The sequence below is a fragment of the Crocodylus porosus genome, unplaced genomic scaffold, assembly GCF_001723895.1.
Source record: "Crocodylus porosus isolate Cpor-Errol unplaced genomic scaffold, CroPor_comp1, whole genome shotgun sequence".
NCBI classification, from domain to species: Eukaryota; Metazoa; Chordata; order Crocodylia; family Crocodylidae; genus Crocodylus; species Crocodylus porosus.
Window position 1 is genome coordinate 73,930,788 of NW_017728943.1, and position 10,825 is coordinate 73,941,612.

General features: G+C 42.0%; 1 protein-coding gene across 2 annotated transcripts in view; it reads right to left on the reverse strand.

Moving 5' to 3' along the window:
- The window catches only part of YPEL5 (yippee like 5), a 15,786-nt gene that overhangs the window by 4,643 nt on the left and 318 nt on the right, over positions 1-10,825 (reverse strand). The window lies entirely within an intron of this gene.

Consider the following 10,825-nt stretch of genomic DNA (forward strand, 5'->3'; position numbering starts at 1 on the left):
AGAGAGCATGCCCAGAAGGGGAATGTGACTTGCACCACACTGCTGGTAAGTCTCCTCAAATTGATATAAACACAAAGGAAATTCAACATGGCCCTCCAGCAGTTCTAGAGTCATTGGCTTCTTTAAAGCAGCTATTTTACAGCATAGCCTGTGTGCGTGTAATTGCGGACGGTCATTTCCTTATATTGCTGCCACAGGGCAAGATATAAACCAGGCAAAAAGCTGGAATGTTCTGAACAATTGCGGGAGGGGGGGAAGAGACAGGATGCACAAGATGAAGAGTACATTATGACAAATGAAGTACATCAGCAGGCAATATGCCAAGAAAAAAAAAAAAAAGCAGTACCTCAGACATATACAGACTGCAACCACAGCTTTATGATACCGTGTTTTATGTATTCAAAAGTCTGTTCTTCTTCCCCAGGAATTCATTCTTGTTAGCGAAGCCCCCAAACTCCATTCTAACATAATCCATGAGACTCATTTTAGTCAGCACTAGAAACTACACCACTGAGGCCAGGTACTGACATTACACTTTTACTCAGTGGTCACCAACTAGCAGCTCTCAATTCACCGGTAGATCTCAGAGCCTTTTGGAGTTGATCCAAGGCTGGGATCGGGGGCTGAGTGCTCACATGCATGCACATGTGCACCCCAGCCTAGCAGGTCAGTCTACAGGAGAGAGAAGGGACAGGGGCTAGATAGAGGCCCCTATGGTGAGGGACAGTGCTGCAGAGGTAGGAGCAGGGGTAACTTGAATGGGGCCCCAGCTGGGTAGGACTTACCTGCTGGGGAGGCACGCCCCAAATATTTTTTTCTCCCTTTGCCTCGATCTGCCCCTGCTTCCCTCCCCACAGATATACCTGCTGGGCAAGGGCAGGGGGGGGAGGAAAGCGTGGTGGCAGCGCATGGTAAATCCTGGGTTGCTTTTAAATGCCAAAAGATGACCTCTTACTTATAAAGGTTGGAGACCACTGCTTTTACTGGCATAAGTGATTGGAAACTGGTCTGTACCCAAAACAGAAGTTCAGCACATAAACTGGTTTAAAATGGCAGAACCCAGTCTAAGATTTGCCCTGCCCCACCCCAAAAGGGTCAACATGTGTTCTGTTTGCCACAAATCCAAACTATGCTGCTAACAGAAAATCATGTAACTTAAACCGATTCTGCCTTGGACTTTTTGAATGTCTGTACCTAACCCAAGATCATAAAATGAATTACAGTTTAAATTTTTGAGTCACCTTTTGTTTTTCAATACTTATTTTGTCATCTCCCCAAGCTCATCATGTGTGATCACATACTAGCATATCACTATTATAAATGGCCTCAAAAGCACCCTCCAGGTAATTTTTTAGGTTGAAACCCACAGCATTACAGGGACCTTTTCATTTGCAGACCCCTAAAATATTTTAAATTGAGGTGTGAACCCCTTTGGAAGCTTAGAATGAAGGTGCGGACCCTTTGGAACTGTAAGCGTGGGCATTCACATACTTTTGATTTATCAGTCATCTTTCACAGACCCCTTGGACATAGTCTGTGGACCTCCACAGGTCTATGGACCACAGGCCAAAAAACACTGCTGTAATGCATTAGACTTTATTGGCTGTTGCAGAACGCAGCACCATCTATGTTTCACATACCAAGTTAAAATTCAGATGCTCTTTCACATAAAGAACTCATTTCTCTAGAGGTTTTACAAGGAGACGGATGGTATAAAAAAAAACTTTAAATACTTATATAGATCAACCTTGGGAATTTCTAGAGCACTATTACTGAACCATCTGGTCAATTCTTTTAATTGAAGGTCCTTTTTGCAGGTTAAAAAAAGCAAGCTGATTGAAATTACCAAGATATTTTCATATTTAAAATGACAGCAAAAATAAAATCAAATGGGATGATGTCCCATAAGAAAGATAGTCTTTCTTGTGCAAGGTATTTAAGTTGTCCAATTTTGATTTCTCCTTTAAGAAAGATTTATTACTACACTTAGAGAAGTTCAGATCAATATAGTTTTGTGCTCCATATCCAAAAGGAATATATTTCTCCTTCTCTCTATGTAAAGCACAGTGTAATAAACTAGATGCATTAGGTGCAAGGAAGGCTGTTTCATTTTCTACTAAAGCAAAGACTGATTATTACCACCTTAACTTGTGGACACATGCTGCCGCTTGATCCCATTTCAGTTATTAGACATCTAAATGGTACTTAAGCAATGAAAAGCAACCCTCTTCCACCTTGCTAAATGGTTTAGTTTTGTAGTGAACCTTCATTTTAGCTTTAAAACTAAGTTGAAGATAAAAGCATGGAGGAAGAAGACCCACCCGCTTTTTTGCATTTTTTTCAGGGAACCCTAGCAGGACCACATCACTCCAGCCCTAGAGTTTCTGCACTGGCTCTCAATAGCTTTCTGGGCAAAATTCAAGGTGCCAGTTTGGACTTATTAGGCCCTAGATCCTACATACCTAAGGGACTGCCTTCTCCCATATACCCTATTGCAATCCCTTGGGTTAGCCAGGAGCAACCTCTTGCAAGTACCGTCAGTACGTTTCATCTACTTGGCAAAAAGATGTGGGAGCTTGCTTCTCAAGAGTTCCTCCTCAGCTCTGGCACTCCCTCCCTTGAGACCCACGAGTGTCCAAGCCTGGACATCTTTCAGAAGTGCTACAAGACCTTTTTATTAGGCAGGCATTTAGCAAAGAAAGCTAAGCTGAGGTGTTATTTAGTGGTTTCTGTTTTATTTGGATATTCGAGTTCCTCTTATGCTGTTTTGTTCTCTTGCTGCTCTGAGCCTTTTTTGGGAAGGGTTACAATTAAATTGCAAAAATAGCAATCCAGTTAGAGAGTTTGATGTCTAGTAAGTGGAGAAAGATCTGGCCCATAGTCTGACTTCACACTGTGAATCTTATGTTGAATATACACAGAAAGATTTAAGTTCAATATTTTTCATTTCAGGTCCTCAAGGGTACAATCGCTAACTGAATGAGTATGCTTCCACAGACACAGAGTGATTAGGACACTGGTTTTCAACCTTTTTGGACTCAAGGCACCCCTTGGAAAATGCCAACTCTTAAATTCATGCTCGTGTTTTTGAATACAGAAAAATAAGGGAGTAATTCTTTTGTCACAATTACTCAACAGGTCAGAATGTTTTTAACCCCATGAATTCCTATTTGAAATCTGAGTCTATTTTGTGAATCATGTTTGCACACCTAACAGAGCCAACATTGCATGGTGCCCCTCAGCACCCCGAAAGAGTTTCAAGGCACCCTAGGGTACCAAGACCAAACAAACAATATGCAGGAGACCCACTCCCATCTACAAGAATCACTGTAGTAGAAAGTAAAGGCAAGTTGCCTTGTAATGCTAATTTGTATGGTAAGATTTGATAATATAAATAAAGCAGCACACATTGCACATGATTTTAGTATCTAAATAAAACATGTTAATATGTTTTCTGAATCCAACACACCTTTTCAAAAGTCCTTTATCTTCTATTTAAGTGCACATAACTCTAGGCAACGAGAAGGCCAGAGCTGTGCATCTTCAGATTCTATATATATGATGAGCTTCCTTTCAAGAAAAATCAAAACCACTCTCTACCTTGATCGAGTAGTTCAACATTGGTGATTTAAATTTAGGTAGCAAGATACCCTCTTTCCTAGCTAAGAGGGAACAGGAAAGCAATAAAAGATTAAGTCATTTTTAAACAAAATGGAAAACGGGTGCCAAACCTAATGGCATGAAACAATGATGAAATTCAAATAAACTGCTAATGGATGCTAAAAGGTATTAATTAAATCTATGGCTGGCAGGGTTGAAGGATAAGATTGAATTCTTGCAATATGTTTAAATATACAGAACAAACAAAATCTAACAATGGCTTAGGCCAGATACCACACAATGGTAAATGTATCAATAAGAATGTACAACAGGTAGAAATATTTGATGTGTACTGTTTGTTATCTTTATGGAAATAAGCAGGATAAGTTATTCATGTCTCCGAGCAATGATAAGACAAGACACTTTCTACTCAGTCAGTTATTCAGGAGGATGTTACAGAACAACTGAAGCTGAACATTTCGAAATTTGCAGGTACTGGCTAACTTGTAGCCAAGAGAATGAAAAAGGCCAATAGGCTCTCTGAAGCCTTCCTGTTGCATTTCCACTAAACTTCTTACAACAAGGATGTCCCAGAGTACTGGGGAAAAAAACTAATATCCTGTCAATATTTAACTAGCATAATCAAGATAACCTTGGAATCCAAGGGCTAGTTAGCCTGGAATTGATCCTGGGCAAAAACCACAAAGAGGGAGATACCATACACAATCAGTTAAAAAGATGACAGCACAACTAAAGGTCCAAATATGGTCACGTGGGAAAAGTTCTGGTAAAAAGGAACTGGTAACTTATTTTTGAAGATGTCACAAATATGGGTGATAAGAGGTAAGCTGACTTATCCCCACATGAAATTCTCATAGATCCCAAGTAGCATTCACCTTTTAAAGGGTGATCAATACTAGATAGATGACAAACCTGTTAACCGAAAGCTCATGAAAAGCCTTTTTAAATGGGAAATACTCATTTAATGGGATACTTCTAGCATTACTCTGGATTGTTACCAATGAACTGAAAGAACACACAAAAATCACTGCTAGTGAAGTGTGTAAGTGACTGGAATTGGAAGCAAAGAAAATAAAGATGGAAACAGGTCAGTTGTATAGATCTAGCAGGATCACTAGACAAGGTGTGCTTATTTAAGAAACATGCAACTGAATATAGCCAAAAGCAAATTAAACTCCTAGAAGCCTACACTGTAAGATGGCCTGCTTTCCAGGATGCTATTACTTATGATTTCAAGACTTAAGGGCGAATAATCAGCTGAAGGCTCAGGTTCAATATACTGTGTAGCTTAGCTGAAACACAAACCAAAGACAGGAACATCAAGTTGAAGTAGAGGAGGCAGCAATACTTCTGCATACAGTATTTACAGAAACTATTACTGAAATATTGTGCCCAAAATATTATGAAAATATAAAAAGGGTTCAGAAAAGGATTAAGAGAATGATTCAAGTTCTAGAAAACATACCTTATTTACCCCAATCCAAGATGTCCCCACCACTGCAGCAGACAAAACAGAGGTAGGGGATTGGGGGGGACGAGGGGGGGAGGGGAGTAAGGTGGAAGCAGGCAGCTTGCCTCCTGCTGCCTGCTCCCCTCCACACACACTTACTAAGCCTTGTGTCTACCCCTCTGCAGCCTCAAGCCCCCGGTTCTCCTCATCCCTGCCCCGCTTACCCTTCCACAGGAGCTGGCACCACTGTTATAGTGCCAGGCTGGGGCTGGGGCCAGTGGGGACAAAGCCTGCTGGCACCAAAGCAATGGTAAAGGGGGAGGGGGGAAGAGGGGGTCAGAAGGAGGTGGGCAGAAGGTTAGCAGGAAGCAGCTATGGCTCCAGTCCCGACTTAGGGTTGGGACCAGAGCTGCAGCACCTGCCCCCCACCCCCCTGCCGCATACTTGATTTGAAGATGGGGGGCTTCCCCCTCCCCATGTTAAATGGGGAACAAAATCCTCATTTTGGAATCAAATAAATATAGTAACTTATAGCGAGACTGCAGAAAGGCATCATTTAGTGGATCCAAGAGAGGTTTTAAAAGCAACTCAAGTACCTTCATAGGGAAAATTTCACAATAAAAGTTCTCTTTACTAAAGCAAAAAACTAAAAGATACAAATCCATGTCTGAAAGCTGAAACTAGAAAAAAAAATCAGAGTAAAAACAAGGTAAAAAAGAAGAGTTCATTATCCTCCACTCATTGTGGGACGCACCAGATTCTCTCTCTTAAAACAGGGCTGTCCTATTTATTTGGGTCCTCAGACCAGATCTGGCTCAAAGGGCTTCTGGCAGGTCAGACAACTTACCCACAGTAGCAGCAGGGGCAGGGCTCCAGACCAGCACTGATGTAGAGAAGCCCAAGAGCCACATTTTGACCCCTCATGGGCTACATTAAGTCAGGACAGACCGTCTTTCTGAAGAGCTATTGGGAAACTTAAATGACAGAAGCTGGAGTCTTTAGGGCAGCAGTTCCCCAACTGTGGGCTGCAATCCCAAATGGATTCTTTCCTCAAAGCAACTACATGGCCTCCGGTTGTTCTTTGCTTTCCAATGAGTGCAAGACAGCAAATCCCAACTGGCTTGTCCTCGTGCAACATATATGCATTTTTAAAATAGAGATCAAACATTAAATTGTTGCTTTAAACAGAAGAGAAAGGGCTGTTTATTTAGCCATTAATGGGAAATAAAGCTTTTAATTTCTTGTCCAGTCCACACATTTGGTAGTGACGGTGACTTATGAAATGGACTGACTGCACATGCTTCCGTGTTGTAATCAACATCATAAAGAACACCATCACAATCACTGTCCTGGTTGGCAATTCTGGGATACCTATTGCAGATCATTAAGTAACGCCATCTAACTATTTGGACTTGGTTACAGGATGTTATACAGACATTAGTCACTCTCAAGTTTGTAAAAGCATTTGTGGTCCACGTGGCTTTTAGGTGTTCACAAGACAGTATTCCTAAGCCCTATTCCTTTCACTACCTTAGCGCTCTACACAGGTGCTGTGCCAGCATCCAGAGGAAGTACAAACATGATAGCAGCATGGTGTAATGAGTTCTTCTCTAAGCAATCCTACAAAGCTTTACTCCATTGTTCACTGTCCTTTGGGTAACAATGTTTATGCTGACATTAACACCACCCAGGTTGTAATTTGCAGGTACTTGCTCTGACCATACCTCCCATCAATATTCACCCTTGCAAGCAACAGACAACAGGAAAAGATAATGCCAAATAAAGCTTTATTAACATTTTTAAAAGTCCATTAACAAAATTTTCAGGAAATATACTGTGGGACCATACCTATAAACAAGCAAAGGTTAGTCACCCTACTACTACAGAGGACTGTCCCTGCAAATCTGCATGTTGTTTCAGCCCTATCTACCACACTTCTGAAGTTGAGTGGAAACAGAAGAGGTTTGCTAAATAAAGGACCTGCAGCAAAGACAGATGCTGTCTCTTCATATCTCCAACTATATTAAATTTACCTTCCTATGCTATGTCACTCCAGAAATTGCTCCCTTGAGAAGTGAAACATACCCTAAGGGCCTCATCCCACCTAGGTAGGGGTGAAGCTCACAGAACCACAGAGAGGCTCAGATGACATACTCACTGTGGAACTAAGTCCAGACCATCCTAGAGAAGGTAAGAGAAAAGGAAAGTTAGTTAAGCTCCAAAGCAAAACAACACAGTAAAGAAACCCCCAATTCAAGAATTCTTAGATAAATAATAAAGCCTATTTCTTACTTTCCAAGACACTGCCACCCATGTTGCAGTGTTCATCAAAATGAACTTCAGGCTCAGGCTGTCTGACAGCAGATGCAGAACTTGGCAATCCTCTACCGTGATATTTTTTTTTAAGAGTCCAAGTACAGCAGAGCATAGTCCCTGACATTTCTCCCATATTCAGGGATCTTTCTATTTTGTTTTGACCTGCACAAAGAGATTCACGGATCCATAAACATCTACAATGCCTGCAGGCAGTGCTATGTACAGATGTAGTGCACGACAGCCACCTGAATAGGAGAGCTACTGAGAATACACTACACCATGGGAGACTGCCCTGATTCAGTCACACCAGTACAGAGAAGGTCATGGAATAATTTTAGGATGTCTTAAGTTTATAGATAGAAGAGAGAGAAAGAGAGACAAAAAGAGAGAGAGAGAGAGAGAGAGAGAGACAGGCCCTGTGGATAGGAGTTGGGCATTTATTAAGACTTTGGTACCAAAATATGATTGAACACCTGGGTCCAAAAAAGGATCAACAGCTAATTGATAATTTTAGAGGAGAAAAACATTCTTAACTTCAGAAGTACTGCTACAACATTGTGGGGGCTCCTAGTAAAGTGAGGACAGATGAGGGATGAGTACTTGTTACAGGCTGTCTCTGACAGGCTTATCGTTTCTAGTTTGTGCTATTCACATATACCTCAGAACTCCATCATGCGAATCTTCCTTCTGCTAAGCCACACCTAAAGGCAGTGACCACAGCCCATTTAGTAATAAAGAATCAGATCTATGGAAAATTAGACTTGTAGACATATGTTAAACACTCTGAAAAATAAGAAAGGGAAGGTAACAAAGATGACAAGTCTGTAGAGATTTTTTAGGAGACAAGATGAGAAAAAAAGAGGTTATCATCATAAATGACATTTTGATGGTTGCCATTTGTAAACCACTATATGGGCTAACAATCTGTATATTTCTCTGTCAAGACTAAAGGGATTGTAGCTATGTAATGGTTAGTAAGATTCCTACATGCTGTTCCCTCAATTACAAAATGAGCCCCTTTACCTATCCACTGTTATACCTTAACTGCAAAATGTTAGTTATATAAATGGTTAATCCAATATTAACCTTAATTACTGTTAGCTGCAAGATGTTCTGTAACAGCTATAATTTTAACTAAGCCAAATATAATACCATTGTATTCTGTTTCATATATGAAAGACAAAAACATGTTGCCAATTATGCCATTCTAAAATAAAGTGTCTCTCTTAAGGAAAAACCATGCATGACCTATTACTTGAAACCATACTAGCTTCCTTATTCTTGTCTAGCATAAGTTGTGATACAGCACAATACACTATACAACTACAGCCCCCCCCACACACCCCTTCCCATAATGATAAACAACCAGCATAAACAATTTAGTGTCCCAAGAATCCACAATAAAGTAGATTTTTTGTTATTCAGATCCGTTAGACAAAGCTAGATGATATTACTGCAGTAAGTCATCATAATCAGATGGCTGAAATAATTCCAATAGCAAACAGGGCAAATACTTCAACTATAGCAGTTACCTATCAAACATGGACACAGGGCTTAAGGCTGTTTCAACATCTCATGACAGATGGAACAAATCTTCAAGAAGACATGAATTATTAATATTTAAATGAAGAGTTGAAAAGGAGAAATATAAAACACCATGACTAACTGCCCTGGAAGAATCTCTGAGGCCCTGTAACTGATTCTCAACCAGGGTACCTAGTTAGCCTGGGGGCCATGAGATCAAGTGTGAGCAGATAAGGGCAGGCTATGGCTCCAGATGTGAGCAGATAAGGGCAGACTCAGGCTGATGCTCCTTCCCCACCCTGCTACTGCCTGACCCTTCTACAAGGAGATAAGCTCTGTAATACGTAAACCAGTTTTTGAAATGGGGGGCTGTTCAAGCCACAAGTTACAGAGGGGTGCCTTGCATCTAAATAGGTTGAAAACTACTGCCCTATAACCAGCTCCGTGCATGCAGACCTCTGCACCAATATGGAATTGCACTAATTTCTATACAGGAGTGAGATCTCATCCATATTGAATCAGTTGCAGGATCACTGGGGTTGGGACTATCTGTATCCCTAGGACATTCTAAGTTCAAAATGGCAAAAGATATTTGCTTGGAAGACTGCATTTTATTTCAACATTTTTTGTAACATCCTTCCATTAACTTCTGCAAGTGACAGCTACATGACAGACACGTGCTACTACCTATAGTACTAAAGCAGGGTTATACAAATAGAGCTGGTAAGTATGGGAGGTGTGGGAAAAAGAAAAGAAGGAGAGCGTATGAGCATATAGCAAAATACCTGCCATCACTGTAATCAGAAAAGGTGGGGGGGCACAGAAAGGTGGTTAACTGTTAGTCTGAAGTCAAGCAGAAGGTAGGCCAGAGTAGCACCTTAGAGACTAACTGGATAGACTCTAAGGTAAGACAGAAAGAAGCATTGTTTATTTAAAAAAAATAAAATAAAAAATTAAGAGTAGTTTTAAAACTTAAGACCAAGCATCACTGAAGTGACAGTTGTTTGTTACCTATGTAATAGAAAGTATGTTTTTTCCCATCTGCCATTTTTAGGCGGCCTGCTTGTATTTCTACTTTTTGCACACAGGGAGTGATGACTTCCCAAGTATCCTTAAACTAGCTTCCTTTCCTGTGGTTCTAATTTGCAAGCCATCAAAATCAAAGGATAGAAAAGAACGCATTCTCCAACCAATTTTACTGTTTAAAATTATCCCCCCAGCCCTGAGTGGGTTAAAAGTGAACTAAGCACTAACAGCAGGTCCAGCTGACAGGACTGTCAAGCCCTTGGCTTGGCTTGCAAACACCCAAGGAAAGGTTTAGAAAGCCCTCTGCTCCCCAGGGCCCTGCCACCTCTTTCACTTACAGACCAGCAGTGGAGAGGGTTCCCGTTTTCAAGCCCGTTTTCACAGGAAAGCAAGGCCGGAAGGGCGGCCACCTAGTGCAGCCCCCTGCCTCAGCCAGCATCCCCACTTGCCAAATATATCTTGGGTGAATTCATTCCTAAAGCCACTCAATTGCTTTGTTGCTGCCCGGCTCTTTCCATGGCCCCACGGCCATCCTCGGGGGCAGGGGTTGGGGGGATAATGATTCGGCCCCATTTAACTGTGCTGCTCTCCGAGGTGGGAAGCGGTGTTACGGCCCCGTAGGGCACAGAGACCCTATCAGCAAGGCCCCCCCCTGTCGAGCAATAGCCAGAGGCAGTGACTCTGCAGCCGAAGGGGGGGGCACAAAGGCAGCAGCCGCGCGGGGGGGAAGAGGGAGGTAGCCCGACAGCTGGTGCTGGTCACGTGCCCCGCGGCGGCCAATCGGAAGTCAGCTGGACGCTCCCAGAACGAGGCTCTCCCAGCAGCCCCAGCGGCTTGACAACAAATACGAGGAAACAGCTGAGCCCAGCTTGCCCCGCCCCCCTTCCG